Source organism: Pseudophryne corroboree, chromosome 3 (assembly GCF_028390025.1).
Source record: "Pseudophryne corroboree isolate aPseCor3 chromosome 3, aPseCor3.hap2, whole genome shotgun sequence".
Classification (NCBI taxonomy): Eukaryota; Metazoa; Chordata; class Amphibia; order Anura; family Myobatrachidae; genus Pseudophryne; species Pseudophryne corroboree.
The window spans coordinates 170,789,542-170,808,985 of record NC_086446.1 but is presented as its reverse complement, the minus strand read 5'-3'; the positions used below and the strand labels follow the sequence as shown (position 1 = coordinate 170,808,985).

At 45.9% G+C, this 19,444-nt stretch overlaps 1 protein-coding gene across 8 annotated transcripts in view; it reads right to left on the bottom strand.

The window, feature by feature from the left end:
• Positions 1-19,085, bottom strand: part of C3H10orf71 (chromosome 3 C10orf71 homolog) — a 265,025-nt gene extending 245,940 nt beyond the window's left edge. For 5 of the 8 annotated variants that reach the window (XM_063958596.1, XM_063958593.1, XM_063958594.1 and 2 more), the window contains exon 1: positions 18,720-19,044. The gene's annotated coding sequence lies outside the window, so the exon portion shown is untranslated. Of the gene's footprint in view, positions 1-18,719 lie in introns of all 8 variants that reach the window. The other 3 variants (XR_010243620.1, XR_010243621.1, XR_010243622.1) reach the window with 1 other exon arrangement.
• Positions 19,086-19,444: the final 359 nt, after the last annotated feature.

Here is a 19,444-nt window from a genome sequence, read left to right as displayed (position 1 = left end):
GAGACACATGTGGCCACTTATTGGTGGGAGGAGAAGAGGAATCAGTCCAGCAGTAAGGGGTGATACCCTGTGTGGGTTGAGCAGTGTGGTGACAGGGAGGAGGAGTTGGTGCAGGGTCTGCAGATGAGGCAAGTGAGGAGGAGGCAGAGAACCGGCTCAATTGCAGGGACAGGGTCCTGTACTCACACTTCCCACACCCCGGATAGGCCATGCCCAGAGCCCTCCTGCCAGCTGCTGGTGGCTTCTGGATTCCTCTACCCACAGGTTAGCTGGGAGCTGTGCGGGGACTGGTGAGCTTATACATGCCAGTACTCGTTTATACAGTGCAGCATCATTATAGCCTGACCATTACAGATATACAGCATTATATATATAAAAGGCTAATGTTACACACACACACACACACACACACACACACACACACACACACACACACACGCACACACATACACACATACACCTGCTCAGCATGACAGAGCCCCAGTTCCCAGCAGCAGGACTACCATAAACATGGCAGTTCCTGTGTGAGTAGTGACTGCCCACCCCTATACTCCGGCCCTGATGTCTGTCATTTTAACTGGATTTTAACTAGTGATTCAATAAGAGTGCAATGTGACACAATAGTGGAGAGTGAAGGTTTGTGTGGTGTGGATAGGACCTGGTCTTAGAAAGCTCTTCATACTCTTCATCTTGTCATTGCATGCAGAGGAAAAGAGTACCCTGAATCCCAAATATAGGGCAGTCACCCAGAAATGAAGTCACGTTTTGATTTACTAATCTGCAACACTGCGTCACTGTAACTGTTTAAATGTAAAGGAGCAATTAGCAGAGGTAGGATAAAACTATACAATCAATTTTGCAAATCCTTATAGGCAGCGGTGCAAGTATGTGGATACGCTCGGGTATGGAGTACCCTTAAGAATTTGTCAGCCATACACTTTGCCATTACCTCAATTATAATGTACCACAAAGCAACAAGACCATGGCATCTCTTTGTCAGGGTTACTGGGAGTGCGACAGTGGCTGTATTTTCCTGTTATAATGGAGGTATCACTATATATTTCTATTATACTGGAGGCATTACTATATATTTTTAGCTTTGCCTCCAGATCCCCCCCCCCAAAAAAAGGGGGCTGTGTCATGTAGCCACTCCCACTAGTAGCATGTGGCCACGCCCCTGACAACACATGGTCATGCCCATTTTTCGGCACTCAGTACCACTAAGAAACTATTTCTACTTGCACCACTGCTTATAGGCCACAACTACTGTGACCCCATAATACTTTAGATCTAGGCCAGTGCTGTGGGCAACACTATTGTGCCTTGTTTGGACAGACAGTGCAATGTCAATAATGAAACATTTAAAATAGTTTCTACAAATAGATACACATGAAAACTCTGTCACAGCAACACACACTGCGGCTGTAATATATGTAATATAGAAATATTAGCAAACACAATAAAGGCCTGTTAGTGCAATAATTCAAATGCATTCATTAAATGGCAATAACATTCACAATAAATAAGATAATAGCAAACAATCTACTCATTAATCTTATGAGTGCAATAAGTTCCATAAGAATATCTGGGTGTGGATCATAGGTCGAGTGTCTAGGTCGACCACTATTGGTCGACAATAAGTAGGTCAACATGGTTTCTAGGTCGACAAGGTCTGTAAGTCAACATGATCAAGGTCGACATGAGTTTTTTAATTTATTTTTTGTGTTGTTTTCGCCGTAGAGTGAACGGGCACCCCAATTAGTGCACCGTGTCCCCTCGCATGGTTCACTTCACTTGCCATGCTTTGGGAAAGGTGCCTCACTACGCTTGGCACAGGCTACCATTCCCAGTTGTAGTCCACGTGGTTTGTAATGTATGAAAAAGTAAAAAAAAAGTAAAAAAAATCATAAAAAAACTCATGTTGACCTTCTGTCATGTCGACCTAGTACATGTCGGCCTAGAGACCATGTCAACCAAGAAACCCTGTCGACCTACTTACTGTTGACCAGTATTGGTCGACCTAGACATTGTCGACCTAAGTGTGGTCGACCTACAGACCGGATACCGAAAATCTATCCTTAGTTTAATGAGTCTCTGCAATGAATGGTTTAACTTAACAATCTTTGCCAGCTAGCTCTTTCATCGGTGCACATAAAATGGGGGGTAGGTGGTAATGGAGGATTAAAGTGGCTCAGCATAAACTGAGTGTCTCTGTACATAGATGCAATGACATACAATTCCAGGGATGATGCAACTTTGTGGGGTACCAGTGTTGCTGACACAAAACTTAATACAGCTCTTTGAAGAAATACTGCACAGAAATATTGTTCCTTTATTGATGATTCCAGGCTGCAACAGGTTGAAATACACCCTATGCATTATGTGGGGCTATGCAGGTGTCTGGGTGGAAATGTGTCCCAGCACTGAGTCATCATGTCCACTCTCAACACCAGGATAAATGCAGCTGCGGGTGTCCAGTGCCAGAAAAATCTGTTGGCTCCCAATTCAGGTTATTCAGCAAAGCCCAATGTAGGTTATTTAGTGGAAGCTCCTTTTCAAATTTGGCAACAGACTGGCAGCCAATAGGAAGTGCCGGCAGCGGGAATTTGAACCTGGAACTGTAATTGGCTCCCAGACCAGCAGCCAATGGCAAGAGACTGGAGCGAGCCAATCAGAGCTCACTACGTCGTAGTTCAGCTCTCCCCCAGCAGCTGACTTCAGACGCCGGCTGGCGGAAGAGCCAGAAGTCATACAGAAACGGAGAAAGAAGATGAACACCACAGGAGGAGTTCTGGTGGCTATGGAAGAGTCCAGAAGATGCCCGGATCAACAAAGAAGATGCCCTGCGCAGGGCCGTCTTAACAGCAGTTTAGGCCCCTGGTCACAGCAATGTACTGGACCCCCTACCCAGCCTCCAGCGGTGTGTGTGGGGGGGGGTGCTATCAGCGGGAGCTTTGATGTCCCGCGGGCAGTAGGGAGTGTTCTATCTTCCGCTCAGTATGTAGAACCTGGAGCAGTAATTTTTGCTAATTACTCCTTTACTGCACAGATGGGGCAGGAGGGAGAACACTAAACTGTAGAAGGGGGCATCGGACTGAATGAAGGGGCCCCAGTACATGACTTTCAGGGTTTAGGGGGTGTTTAGGATGCAGGGGAGGAGTGGATAGTAAAGTGGGCTTAATCATCAGAGGGCAGCTTGCTTTCCAGTTCCTGAAAATAGATTTCTTAGCTTTGAATTGGATAACAAAACTAGCCCCACCTTTCAGATGGTATTGGGGACTTAGGGATCAGAGTTCAGGAGCCAGAACAACCCACCAATGAAAATACAAAACTGCATATTAGGCGTGTGGAGCTGGAACAGGGACCAGCTGCTGTAAGGCTGATATCACTGGTTCTGGGCATAGTAGAAAAAAGCTGCCAGTGTCCACCAAAAGGGGAGAGTCCCAACTTTTGGAGTATACCATCAGAAAAACTCTAAGTCAGATAGAACCCAAGATATGTGGCTGGGAAAAGCAATTACCAGGCTTGGATGGGGACCACTGCTTTGAAGTCGGATATCTCCGGTTCCCTATGGCCAATTTTCCAAAACCTGGAATCCCTGGAAAGAGGGGACACTCAGCTATCAGCCAAGGGCCCTTAAACTCCTGGGGACCTTGGGCAAGTACCCATTGAGCCCATACGAAAAGAAGGCCCTGGCCCGGCGCCAGCTGGAGGCAGAAAAGAAGAGGCAGTACTGCTGGCCAGGACAGGTCAGTAGCAGATGAAAGATGTTGAGGACCAGAAATACATATGGGGTGGAAAGTAAAAAAAGATTAGTGAAGTTCACCCCTGTAGCCTCTCCCGCTATACAGGTAGGCTCTCTGTGAGGCCCACCTGAGTCCTACCCCCCATAGACCATCATGGATCATGCACTAGGCACGTGGGGACAGACAGTCATTAGGACTGAGGTGCAATAGGTGGGCACTTGGCCCATTTACCTATTCAGGCATTAGGCCTGTGGAACAGTAGGTAAGCCCCCTGGCGCGGTGCACAATAGCGGGCACTAGGACCTGCTCATCTAAGTACCCCTCATATTAAATAAGCTAGTCTGGGCACTAGGCCGAGGACACTTTAAGCAAATAGGCAGACAGTGAGCCCTATGACAAGAGTGATCTGGGTACTAGGCCCAGGTCACCCCAATTCACCACATGTAGGCAGGTTTAAAAGCCAGAGACACATCATAAGAGTAATTCCCAGATCACTGGTGTGCACCTAAAGTACAGTAGGCCATTGGCCTGAGCCATATTTTGTCTGTCCTGGGTATCAGGCCCAGGTTGCCAAAGTGACCAACATGCAGGCTAAAAGGTCCTGATCCTTTATTTAATTAAGTTGATCTGGGCACTAGGCCCAGATCATTCTAATATAATTTGGATCTCCCTGATTTGTGCAACTGTAATGGCTTGGGTAACAAGCCCAGTTTAGTGTTTGTAAAGGTGGGCAAGCTTTGCGGCTCCCAGTCTCCTGTTATATCCCTTGCGTCGAAGAGCTGTCCAAGTCCACACACTTAGTTGTAACCTGCTTTGCTCAAGCAACCACCCAAACCACCATTTTCCATCCATTGCCAGAACATCCAGGCATTGACAAGGGCTAGCCAGCTCTAGGTAGGTATGATTTACAGAACCGTTCTAGATAGGCAGGGGGTCTATATAGATAGCACTGTTAATTGTTCTTGTATTGTATCATTGTTAGTATTGTTTGTCTGTTAGAGGTTCTGCAGCACTACACACACAGTGTTAGGTTGAGGGCTGTGTTGTTGCAGTCTGTCATAATGTGACACACTTAAGTTAGTGCTAGGCCCTGCATGTCTTTGGTGTTTATTGTCTTCATACAGTACAAGATTAACACAGTTGAGTACCATCTGTGTCTTTTTGATCCCATCCGTGTCTTTTTTATTCCTTCCTATCAATCTTCCGTCTGGGTGGACAGTGGACCTTGGCAGTCCACTGATTGGTGGGATTCCGGGATTTAGGCCTAAAATTGTCCGGGATTCATTCCCGGGATAGGAGCTTCCAATCACGGGAATTTTGGGATTTAGCCAGCCCCCTATTATTTTCAATGCCGGGCAGCGGGCGCTACCCAGCACCCCCCTGCCCAGCACCCCTATCCTTCTGCAGCACTCTCTGTCTTCTTGGCACCACATGTGCCTGCAAACACAGCCTCAACTCACTGCATGCCTGCGCTCCTCTCTGTCTCTTGCAGAGCTCTCTGGGACTCTCTGGCTCTGCCCCCAACAGCCTCTTTCTCTAGTTTCCTCCATCAGGCTGGCAGAACCATATCCAGGGGATCTGCAGGGTCCTAGAGACCACCAGACATTAACCCCTCAGATTCCAAGGTATCACAGCAATACTCACACAGTCTGATTCTTAGTCACACATATGTTCCAATGTGCCTGTATCTAGCAACTTTTAACAAACTGCGCATGGGATTCAGTGAATATACACATTTTTATATACCTATGAGCTGTTCTAAGTTGGATGGATCTTGATCACTTCTTTTCAGTGTGTCATTGGGATTACTGGGTAGCAACCGTGCGTATGCACATAAGACAACAATCTGCTGGGTGTGTCATGGGTGTTTTGCCTGGCTTTGCGTATGCCAAGGAAATGGATTTGTCATCTCTTGTTTCTTATGTCTTGTACATACAGTAGCAAGGGTCTGCTCTAGCAAATGGAGGGCTGGAAGCGTTGCAGTCGCAGATATCCATAGGACTCAAAATGTGAGTAGATACATACATTGGACTTTCAATCATTGCCAGTATATATTATCAGAGTAGCATGCAACATAATGCAATGGTTCCCTGTGGTACCCTGGGGTACTTGCAGGGGTGCCTTAGATTGGGGGTCGAGGACCAATTCTAATTATTTATGGTCAATGTAACAGGCAAAACCAGTGCTGGCAGCGGCCAATCATAAAACATGTGGACAAACAGAAGCAAATTTTGTCTCTTACAACACAATTGAACCTTTGGTTGACATATAAACACACTTTACTTAATTTAAAATTTCTCTGTAAATTTTTCAGTAAGAAACTTTTTGACTAGTGGTACCGCGAAAAAAAATTCTGATACTCTAATGTATAAGATATGTTTAAACAGTAGATCAATGTCACATTTGAAATTTGATTTTTTAGGGGGCGTGGCCTGGCTAGCAGTGGGAGAAGCTGCACTTCATACTAGCTCCTGTTACCCAAGTGATTTAAACTTGGAATTACCCTCCAAAAAGTGCCCTGGTGCCCCCAGCACTTGTTTCACTGCCTCCCCCGTCGGTGGCCTGACCTGGGGAAGCGAGCTGCGGAGTCGGGAGGCAGCCCGGCTGCCTTTGCGGACTGCGGCCTTCCCCCCCTCGTGAATCCGGGGCCTTGATTTTGGCGCCCTGCGGGACTGGGCTCCGGAGCCGCCTGCGGGAGCCGGGACTCTCTCTCCCCCCCTTCCAGACCGCCCGTCCCTGGCTGCGGCGACCTCGTCCCCCCCTGTCGGTCCCCCCAGCGGAGCTGTGTGGCTGGCGAGCCGGCTCTGCGGCCCTCAACTACCTCCGGCCGTTGAGGCCTACCCCGCGCCCCGCAGCCGGGACCTGGATTTTGGAGATACCCCGGCCGGGAGCTCCGGGACCGGAGCGCGGCCGCGACAGACCCACCAGGACATCGGATCTTACCCCCATAGTGTGGCTGGACACCCCCTGACGCCAGCAGAGAACCCACACGTCTCAAACGGCTCCACAGAAGATAGAAGAAGAATACCAGCAGCCCTGTCTGTGCTGCGGCGGCCATATTGGATCTCGGGGACTCTGCTGGAGAGGGTTGTGCAAATCTACAGGCAACCCTGAAAGGCTCTATAAATAACCAAGCCCGCTGAATTGTCTTCAGGGTCCAATCCACCTGGAATGTGGTGAGTACCTGCTGCTGCCATAGCCTCCAACCCTGATCTGTACTCCTGCTCCATAGAATTTTGTGACACGAGTCCAGAGCCGCCATTTTGCTTTCTGGCACGCAACCAGGGTGAAGATAACCTGCATTATACCACACACCCCTCACCCGTATAGGCCCATAAATTCTGCCCGCATCACTGCCCGCAGTGACACTATGAAAGTGCTTTAATATCTACCATGTGTGCCAGGGCCACAGGATGAAGGGTCGAGCTGCACTCTACCCCGACTACGGGATCGGTGCCTAGGAGGGTCAAGGCTTCGGCGTTATGACGCTCAGATTCATACGCCCCCGACCCAACCTCAGGATGATTTAACGCAAAGTAATAAAACGCTACAAGTGCCATAACTAAGTAACTGGACTCTATTTATAACACTCTGGCGCATTATCCTCAACCCCGCGGCTAGCACACCTGAAGACGACAAATTTATCCTCCTCTGGAAGCCGCTACGGAGAGCTATTTGACCCACAAAAACAAGCGTCAGGAACACGTTATAATCTTGAATACCGATCAGCCTCTGCGCGGCAGCCTGACCTCCTCGGACTATCCGCTCATTATACGGACCCCGACCTGTGTCCATTCAACAATAATTTTTCAATCCCCTATCTTTTTCACCTCCACCGTCATCCCCCCCCCCCCCCCCCCCCACCTTTTTTGGTTTTTTTTTCCTTTTGTTTTTTTTTGGTACATATATACCACTATGTCCAAAAACAAAAAAGCAGCACAAGTCCCGACTAACTTCTTTGGTTCCAAATCTAAAGGCCCGCAGAACCCCAACATGTCCGCAGGCTCCCCCCCCTCTCCGTGTGCCTCGGAAGCAGGAATTGACCCTCAGATACAGGCGGTCATGTCGAGCCTGCTGGAGGGGGTACAATCAGCATTCAAGCAGGAACTCTCGAACGCCATAGCTGATTTTAAATCGGACCTTACAGCCCTTGGCAATCGAACGGACACATTGGAAACCAAGACGGATGATCTCTGCCGCTCCCAACACCGCCTAGACAGTGAGCTCACTAGACTACACGAGGAAATGGAGTCCCTCAAAGAGCGACAAGAGGACCAAGAAAATCGCTCGCGTAGAAATAATATACGCATACGCGGCGTTCCAGAATCGGTCCTCGGCCCATCGCTGCCGACATTCCTGAGAGAATTCTTCACGCATATAGTACCAGACCTCACAGACGAAGAATGCCTCTGCGACAGGGCACATAGGGCACTTCGTACAAAACCGTCTCCTGCCCAACCACCCAGGGATGTTATTGTCCGTTTCCATTATTTCCGTTCGAAAGAGAAAATTCTGTCCTCCGTTCGAGACACATCGGAAATTCTGTTTAAGGGTATGCAACTGCAGATCTATCAGGACCTGGCCCCCTCCACGATTCAGAAGCGTCGGGACCTACAGCCGGTCACCCGGATCCTGCGTCAGCATCAGATCAGATACAGATGGGGATTTCCCTTTCAACTTCACGTCTCGGTCAATAACTTTGTCCACTCAGTCAAGACCTTAAACCAAGGACAGGAACTATTGGCAAAGTTAGATCTCCTCCCAGCATCATCCGTAGTCGACACGGCGACTTCCTCTTCTAAACCAATGCACCCCCAGCCACCCCATCCCGACTGGACGAGGGTGACTCGACAGCGCAATGTGGACAAGGACCCTCCCTGACCTGGGGAGCCCCCCACTGTGGATTATATGCGTAATGTTGGCGCAACATCTCCGCGCCTCGAACTGAGCCAGTGACGTGGAGGCTCCGACCTCCACTCATACACCACTGTCGTAACTATCCTCTGTTATTGTTGTTATAATTTAGTCATGCTTGTTTGCATTTCTGTGGTATCTCCCCCTCTCTCCCTCCCCTCCCCTCAATAATTTTTTTTTTTTTTCCTTGAATTTATGTTTAAGGTTCTTGTTGTCTGGACACAGTTCTTAATGTCCTAAATGGTACTATGTCCGATATAGAGGAAATAACGGCCAAGACCACTCTCGTCCCTTGTGGCCCGGGTGCCCCACGCCCTCCCACATGGTGCCATGGTTACCCCCCCACAATCCCTTACTGTTGCTTATAATGTTATTGATGCAGTGCTTTCTCCCTGGCGGCCCCCGAATGGGACCCACACTCTTAGGGATGTTTCCCCGATTGGGGTATTTCTTCTTCTTCTCTATGTTTTTCCTTTTCTCTCTCTCCTGGTGGCCCCTGTTTGATCTTTCGCTCCTTTTCTTGCTCGGCCCAGAGGGGTGGCCCTCTCCTGGCGCGGATGGTGCGCTATTGGACCTTTTGGGCAACATGCCATATTCCCCCACGTAAATAGCCATGTCCCTTAAAATATTCTCGGCCAATGTAAATGGCCTAAACTCCCCTAGGAAACGTACCATGTTCCTGAACGCCTGCAGACGTGAGAAAGTCGACATTGCATTCCTCCAGGAAACTCACCTCACCGGTCCCCACACCCAGCTTAAGGGCAAATGGTTTTCCCAATCCTACTTCGCCTCGGCAGACTGTAAAAAACGGGGTGTGGCCATATTAATCCGCCGCAACATCCCGTTTACTTACTCTAGGACAGTGCAAGATCCAGAAGGACGGTTCCTTATGGTAATGGGTACCCTCCGATCTATGACTCTCACTCTGGTCTCCACCTATGCCCCCAACCAAGAACAGTCCTTTTTTTTCGACTCCCTCTCTAAACGCTTATCAAGAGAAGCACAGGGAAGCATTATTATAGGTGGCGATTTTAACACTATAATCGACCCGTTGCTAGATAGATCCGGCTCCCCTCCTCACGCCTCTATAACAACCATTCCTCGGGCCTCTCGCACACTAACCGCCATCATGAAACATCACGGCCTCTGTGACACATGGCGTTCCCAACACCCTCATACCAAAGATTTCACGCATTTTTCAGCTCCACACCAACACTACTCCAGGATCGATATGATCCACATCTCCTCTGCCCTTATACCACTGATCTCGGACACTGGCATTACACCTCTATCATGGACGGACCACGCTGGGGTTTATCTCCTTATAGATATATACCGCGCGCCGCGTAGGAGATTTAAATGGCGTCTGGACGACTCACTTCTACAACATCCCTCAGCACTAGAGGAAACTAGACTAGCAATCACACACTACTTCACCGAAAATACATCTCCCGACATCTCACTCAATGTTCTCTGGGAGGCCCACAAAGCTACGATCCGTGGAGCCCTACTGGCAAAATCGTCAGCTCTTAGGAAAAAAGCTACACAGGAGATATCCTCCCTCGAATCAGAAATAGCCACCCTACTATCCCAACATAAAGCATCCCCCAATCCCTCCTTGCTCACCCAGATAGACTCCCTTCGGGGACAACTTAACACCCTTCTCTCCAACCGCGCGGCACTAATCCTTCGGAAACTGCAACAACGTTTCTATGATAAAATGGATAAAATAGATTCCTTACTAGCCAACAAACTACGCCGCAAGCAAGCGTTGGGGGCCATAGATAAACTGTATTCGTCACGAAGGGGAACCTATACATATGACCCTGAAGTGATGGCCGAAGACTTCCGTCTGTTTTATTGCTCCCTTTATAACCTACCCGTCCCACCCCAACAGTCCCCTGACGATGCTGGGGGGGTACGCTCATACTTATCTGATACCCCCCTCTCAACCCTTTCGGAAGCTCAGTTAGAAGCCCTTAATTGTCGAATCTCGGAGGAGGAGACAATAGCCGCCATACGATCTATGCGCTCGTCGGCCGCTCCAGGTCCGGATGGTTTCACAGCCCAATATTATAAACTATTTGTGAAGGAGCTGACCCCACATCTAACCTCACTATTTAACGGTATCTTTGAGGGAGCCTCCTTCCTGCCAGAGACCACCCGGGCTGACATAGTGGTAATCCCAAAGCCCGACAAAGACCCGACTAGCTGCCAAAACTACAGACCGATCTCACTACTGAATGTCGACCTAAAGATATACGCGAAAATACTAGCTAACCGTCTGGGTCCTTTGATGCCCGGTCTGGTCCACCCGGACCAGGTCGGCTTCATCCCTGGACGCCAGGCACCTGACAACACTAGAAGGGCCATAGATCTAATATACTCAATTCAAAAAAGGAAATCTCCCTCTCTCATTCTAGCTCTCGACGCGGAAAAGGCCTTTGACCGTATATCGTGGTCCTTTGCCTTTGCAGTCCTTGATAAAATGGGATTCTCTGGAGAATTCTTGGAAGGGATCAAAGCACTTTACCGCTCCCCATCGGCCCAGGTTATGGTTAACGGTGTCTCCTCCTCCAGTTTTGGGATTGCCAACGGTACCAGGCAGGGATGCCCCCTCTCCCCTTTAATCTTCGCACTAGTCATGGAGCCCCTAGCAGCAAGAATCCGTAAAAACAACACTATCCGTGGAATATCCACAGGTCTATCTGAACACAAGATAGCGCTATATGCCGATGATGTCTTGATCTCCCTCTCAGACCCAGCCCAATCTCTCCCCGCCCTCTTATCCGAGATCAGCTTATATTCCCAATTCTCTGGATATAAGATTAACGTTAACAAAACAGAGGTCCTCAACTTTTACATCCCAGCAGCTCTCAAACAAGACCTTCAAAATACCCTCCCCTGTAACTGGTATACAAAGAAAATCAAATACCTCGGTGTGTACCTGACCCATCACCACCACCAACTTTTCCAAGCAAATTATCCCCGTTTGTTGCAGACAATTAAGGAGAATCTGGTGGAATGGTCCAGCTACTTTATATCATGGATAGGCAGAATTAACTCCGTCAAGATGAGCGTACTCCCCCGGCTTCTGTACTTATTTCAGACCCTCCCGATTTATGTCCCTCCCTATGTGTTTAAGACTCTGCAACGCCAATCCTCCCTTTTTATCTGGAACCATAAGCGCCCCCGCGTTAGACTTAAACTGCTTCAACGCCCCTCCAGAGGTGGAGGCCTGGGTATTCCGGACTTCAAGAAATATTTCTATGCCGCACAACTTGCTCAATGCGCACAATGGTGCAACGAGAGTGGGACACGAAAAGTCTGGGTGGGGATAGAGGCAGAGGAGTCGGGCCTAGCTACATTATCTTCCCTATTATGGCTTCACCGGAACCAGCGCCCGTGCGCGGCCCTCTTGCATCCCGTAGTAAGTCGCTCATTAGCGACATGGGACCAGACAAATAGACGGTTCAGCTTAGCCCCATACCCGTCCCCACTAATTCCGTTATTTCATAACCCTGCCTTCCCCCCAGGCATGAGTAAAGCCTCGCACATATCTTGGCGCTCGAGTGGTATACTATATGTTAACGATATCACCACCGACGCTACCTTCCCACAATTCACAGATCTCCATGAAGGAACAGTAATCCCCTCTTCGGACTTCTTCCGTTATCTGCAAATCAGACACTTCCACTCAACCATTACCACTACCCTCCTCCACAGACATTTATCCCCCTTCGAATACATTAGCTGGAAGCGCATCAACACTAGGGGCCTCATATCAGATATTTACACCTTACTTGACGACTACCCCAATACATCCAAGGCCCCCCACGAAGCGGCGTGGGAGGGGGAATTGGGAGTAACAATAGATAACGAAGATTGGGTAGATATATGGGACAATGCGGCTTCTAGTTCTATATGTGTGAGGATTAAAGAAAACATCTATAAATTACTCTACCGTTGGTACTATGTCCCTGCCCGTCTACACACTATGTTCCCTGACACTCCAGACTGTTGCTGGAGGGGTTGCTCAGACAGTGGTTCGTTCTTACACATATGGTGGGCCTGCCCCAAAATTCACAAAATATGGGGTGAACTCATTACATTGCTTTCGCGCTTATTCGACATCTCCATCCCCCCTGACCCCCAATACTTCTTGCTCCCCATGTCTCTTCCTTCCCTTAATAGACACCAAAACAAACTGTTCCGACATGTAGTTTCGGCAATGACGTGCCAAATTGCCACAGACTGGAAGAACCCGACCCCTTCACCAATACCGGTGATAATATCCCGGATTTGGTATGTCCACAAAATGGAATATATGACCGCAATCATACGTAACACCTCGAAACAATTTGATAAGGTATGGTCTCCGTGGCTAAACCTACAACAGGCCTCCTCCCCATTTATAACCTGACGCGGTAAGCCACAGTCCAACCCACCTCCTACCCCAGAGGGCCACCCCTCCACCCCCCCCCCTACCCCCCATTGCTTCTTTCTCTAACTGGAGGCGTTGAGCCTCGCCTGCTTTTCTGTCCCCTCTTACTCAACTTCTGAGTATTCTTTTCTTCTTATTGCCTCCACTGACTCTCCATGACGGACGGCTTCCCCGTTGCCGAGAGTCCCCCACCGTATACATTTTAACCTTACTCTCTCAAAATTAGGGGAAAACAAAAACAAAAAAAGGATCAATTATTTCTGTTGTTGTAACAATTTATTGTAACTACATTTGTTTATATAACACCCAAAATGTTCGGGTGTTCCGTTACCAATGCAATCTTATTGTGATCCACCCAATAAAATGTGTTTAAAAAAAAAAAGAAATTTGATTTTTTAAACCTTTCATGGGGGAGAAGTTCTAAGGGACTGTTGATATCACTATAAACATGATGAGAATAGCTGTAATTCCTAGAAACCAGTCAGGCATTCCCCTTATTTGATCCCATTGCTGCTCTTTACTGTACAGTATGTTTTGAGATGTCTGCACATTATTAAACCATTAAACCTTAAGGATCCAAATTAATGGCAAGCAACACATGGTTAAAGTAGCACTAGGGCGTTCCTTTGTGAGCTCCATGATATCGCCTTGTTTATAAATTTGCAGCTACTATGCAGACCAGGGGTGGCAGCATTTTTGCTGTCTGAGCTAAATATTAAGATAAGTGCTATCACTTTATTACATAGTCTAGATTAAAGACAAACACTATTTTAAGCTTATAGCTCATGATAACTAGGATCAGAAGCACCTGTTCAGTTGTCTTTGATTCATGTAATAATCTAAGAGCTGTCAAAACACTTGCCACACTAGCATAGAAACATACAATTTGACGCCAGTTAAGAACCACTTGGCCCATCTAGTCTGCCCCTTTTTTATCCTGTAGGTAATCTCAACCCTTTTTGATCCTTAGTTCTTTGTAAGGATATTCATATGCCTATCCCAAGCATGGTTAACTTGCTTTACTAGCAGAACCATTTGCTTGTGATGGGCCATGAAACTGACAGGATGACATTTACAAATCTCTCATAGCAGAAAAAAGCTAAAAAAAATGCTGCACACAACGAAAACAGGAAATTATAGGATTAGTTAACAAGTTTGAATACAAGTTTAAAGTCGACTTCTTATATATATGCCCCGCTATAGTGTTTATCCAGAGAGAGGCAGAAGGTTGCAACAAGGAAGATGCCATGCAGTTCGAAAATAATTCCTTCCTGACCCCGTAAATGTAAATACATTAATTCCGAGTTGTCAGGATCAAAAGTTAAATAATCGACGTAGACTTACGTCAACAGGGTCAAATGGTCGACATGCAAAAGGTCAACATACAAATGGTCTACAAAGAAAAGGTCAACATAGATTTTTTTTTGTTATTTTAACTCTAATCCTAACCTAACCCTCCACCCTACTGATGCTGGAATCCCTTCCGCAGCTGGAATACTGACGCCGACATCCAGACAGGACTCGGGATCCTGGCGTCTAAATACAGACGCACGGAATCCTGAACCTTCTTTCAGCGGAACGCGAACGCGTCCTGCAGTGCGGTGGTGGGGGGGCAGGTTTAGCTGTCAGAATGGGGGTTAGGGTTCAGGAATGGGAAGGTTAGGGTTAGGCACCTAGCGGGGTGGGTTAGGTTTAGGCAGTGGGGAAGGGAGGGTTAGGGTTAGGCACAAAGCAGGGAGGGTTAGGCACCAATGGGGAGGGTTAGGGTTAGGCACCCACAAGGGGGGGTTAGGGTAGGGTAAAATGGAGGGTTACAGGGCTTACTGGGGGGCTGTTGGTGTTCTGATGGACGGGATACCGATGTCGGTATACTGACAGCTGGCATCCCATCCATCGGCAAATCATACTGATCCCGATTCATGAACTTAATACCGTAGCACCATCTTAATTAAATGAAAATAATCCACTAAACACCTTCATACATTAAGCCTTCGCCGTAACTCTACTGGTCCTTTCTCTATTATTTGGGCATATTTTTTCTTATATTTTTTATTTCCATTTTTTTTATTACAATGAAGTAGGTTATGTTTCCCTCTTTTTACATATTTTTTTCATATTTTTAATTTTTTTTGTCATTTCCTATTGTGGTATTTTATATACATGTAGCTTATTATCAGAGTTATTTACATTTGTTACTAACGTTATTTGTTTATGGGTTAATTAGGTAATTTTTGCTCATGATTGGTCCCTCGAGAACTTCTTTATCTATCCCCAGTTTTTTTTTTTTTTTCTCTGGGTTTTTTTTTTTTTACATTTCTAATTACATTTAATTTTTTTGGCCCTTTTAAGTTTCCCACATAGAGCATGGAACGCATTCTGGAATTATCTTTTGAATGAATAGTTGTGTTTTGACCACACACTTCCGGTCCGGGCTCCTGGAAGGTGCAATGGAACGCATTTTTTATGCACTTTCAGACAAGCATGGTAGAGATTTGTGCAGAATGTAATAGGGGATGAGAATCAAAAAGTGAGAGATTTTGTGAGAGCTCTCCTGTTTTTTTTAAAAGTGGCAATCTATGAATGGTAAAAAAAAACCTGGTTTAGCCATGCAAATGATTACCACTTTAAAAAAAAAACCAGGAGAATTCTCACAAAATCTCTCACTTGCTAATTCTCATACGCTATTACATTTCTCCCAAGCTTTTTACCAGAACCAGAACTTTTACTGTCCTTCTGGGGGAACGCATGTTTGATGTGTAGTTCTTAGTGTTGGAACGCATACTGGAAAGTGCCCTTGGAATGCACCATTGATTCTGGTTGACGCACTTTCAGTCTGGAACGGTAGTGCTATACTGTATACTTCGTATTCACAGTATAGTCACCGAAACAAGAAGTTATCATATCCACCGCATGAAACGTATGTGTAGTGTTACAATATGAAACAGATGGAGCAACTTGCACCCTCTAACTGCAGCTCAGTCCCAACTCGCAAGAGCACCAGTTCTTGATTAGTATATTTTGAATACAAATGAGTGGTCCATAAGCACTTTCAGATTCAGATATGCTGTAGTTGTCTCAAGTAGGGCTTCTGTATACTTCAGTAAACAGGGGAGATAACAAGGAAATCCAGTTATTCAATAGTTAAAGCTGTATCCTCATTATAGCTTCCGAAACCTCTCAACTCACCCCAAATTAGTGAGATGTGTTGACATAAAGGTTTCTTTAACACTTTCCTTGTTATTCACCCTTCACAGCTCTTTTTTTTAAAGAGTAACATTCTCCCAGGATAAAATTACTACATTCATCAAAAGGTTTCTTAATCACCGCCTTCCCCCATGAATTTTATCACCACATCAGTCAAGTAAGTGTTAAAAAATATGGTTCTTAATCTTCCAAATGACCTTACAGTTAAACCAGCTGAAACCACATATCTCCAGGAACGTATTACCAGGGATGGTAAAATGTTCCAGGAGATGCTATATGTGATTGTCAATATTTCAGGGTGCAAACCCTTTTATCAAGACTCTGGCGCTGGTGTTGCGTGCAACTGCTGTGTTCCACTCAGATGCTATCCTGTGTGAAAAGGCAAAAGACTGGAGACCAACACAACAGAGCCTCGCAATGCTTTAAACCATGCAATGTTGTGATTAATCTGTGATTTTGTACCAATTTCTTTGAATCAAATACCCTAACCCTATTTAGGTTGGTTTTGCCTTGTAAATGATTGCTGCTTTAGGAAAACGGGCAGACTTGCACAAACTTCCTGCACTTCCGGCACTTGGAGGCTATTACATGTAGCTGATAGCGTTCACCTCTTTATCAGCTTCTTTGTATGCAGCTATGATGCGAAAAAGACACTGGGCAATATGCAGGCAGCTTAAAAATGCAATTTTTGGAGGATTGGCCAGGTACCGCATATACATCAGTGCAATAGATTCCGGGATGCGGTGGGCAATGCCAACTTTAGATAAAAACCTAGGGGCTTCTATCACACTGCCCCTTATGAGCACACCACCACCAAGGCACACACATCACTTGACGCATGCGCATATAGAACTCCAGGTCCTAAACCCGAAGTCCTATCATCGTAAAGGACAGCTCTCACCGCCAATGATTTTCTTCATGCACATGGCATTAATAAATGCTGATATGCATGCGGTGAATGGTGGGTTGCTGGATGCATCTCATGCACTAACCTAGGAAGAAGTAGGAAAGTCTGGGAATTGCTACCAGTGGCAGAGCAGCCAAGTTCTACCACACATTTCATACCACATTGCACAAAAAGTATACTTTTACTTGTACACATCTGTACACAACCTTTTAATGGAATAATTTACTGTATATATACTGTATATCACTCAGCAAACTACAATAAAGTGGAGTACCAGGAAAAAGGAGGTAGTTCATAAAATAGTCTGGTATATATATTGCATGATGTTTACAAAAAGGTGCTGTAATAGCAAATAGCAACTGTAACAAAAAAATACCTATCCCAGGGCAAGTGTTGTGCTGCTTGGAGGATATGCATTAGATTTTATAATGACCATTACTATTTATTTATTAATTATTGTTATTTATAATATTAATACCACTGCTGAGCTTGCAATGTATTTATCAAATCTATAATATTTTTGCATTTTCTATGACATTTTCACGCTCCATGAAAGGCATAAGACTGAAGCAGTAGGCCTCCAAGTAGGAGGGTGAGCTTTAAAGTTACAAACCTACGTAAGCTATTATGGAGGGAAGAGGACGCCACTCTGCTGTTTCCCATTGTTAAGAAATGCCATACATCGTCTGCCTGATATTCAATGTATAGTCTAATTGTAGAAGTTTAGTAGCAGAAAGAGTGTAACTAAGAAAGGTAAAGTCACCAGAGAGACAAAAAAGTAATGCAAAAGTAAAGATTGTCATTGTGTCACCCTCTATCATTGTCAATGACTTTTGCGAATAGTATGCGACCGCCGGCATACTGACAGCGTGGCGAGCGCAAAGGAGCCCCTTGCGGGCTCGCTGCGCTCACCACGCTGTGGGCACGGTGGCGCGACACTATTTTATTCTCCCTCCAGGGAGAATTTCTAGCAGCCCTTATTTGGCAGTTTATTAGTGGAAACATTCACAGAAATATGTGCATCGGCGATTCTGTACATTGTGTTTGGACGATTACACATCTCTACCATAAGGTCCATAACTATTGCCTGCTTCTAAAAATAGCACATCCATTGCATGTCTTACCATCATGTCAGTACTGCTATGTACAATATGTATGATACATTGTATGTACTGGTCACAAATATCTGTAGCTACTGTACAGAAATTGTCATAAACAGCAGACAGACAAAAAGTAATTGATGAGTTCTGACACCTATCACTTTACACAAGAAAGGTCACTGCTACTGACAGGTGAAGTACAAGCCAATATCTGAGGGATAGCAACTTAATCAAATGTAACTGATAATGTAATGCACGGAATATTACATTTACCTATAGTCAGCTTTTTTTTGTTGTATGTTTAAGTCATATCTAAAACAGCTCAAACTCAATTTACACAGTGTCCATATTTTTGGCTACTGAGTGATGAAATATATGAATGTCATGCAGCTGGCAGCGCTTACCTTATTCTTAAATGTCTGTGAACAATCCAGTGTCAAGTCCTCATGTCCTCCGAGTTTTTTTTAAGTGCAGATATTACTGCCTTCAGTGTAAAAATCCCCTAATTAACATTATCCCCAGATTCACGACTCAAAGTTAGGGGAACACAGTTATGGGTGCCCCACTCCCAGGCAAAGGGAGAAATCCAAGCGTGGAGCAGTGTCGGGTGTCTAGCAGATGGTAGCAGCCTCTATGTCTATTTTTATACCTGGCTGTGTCTGGTGCAGCTCTTCTCCCTTAGTGATAAAGTCTCCAACTCTCTCCTGTTCCCCTGAAATTGAATGGAAATTGTACCTATCCCAGTCAGTGCCAATACCCAGATAGAAGACTCATATTTCTCACAGAACAGTAGGAGGTATGCAGTGATTGGGGGCGCACAGGGTCATCAGCAAAAATAACCTGAGGCATCATGACCTAAGAATTTGTGCCTTGAATTCCTAAAGCAAACACTCATGTGCCCTTCCCTAGTATAAAGGAAAGTTAAAAAATTGGAAGATGGGGTGTAATAGATCAGAAAAAGAAGATGACTGTTATCAGGATGACAGTAGACGAAAAGATGAAACTATATGTGATGAAACTATATGTGGTTTTTACACCTTATAGTACTTCATCTAGAGTACTTTATGAAAGTTGCATAGTACGGTGTTATCTCTTGCATCATTCATGTATGTATACAGTATATATATAT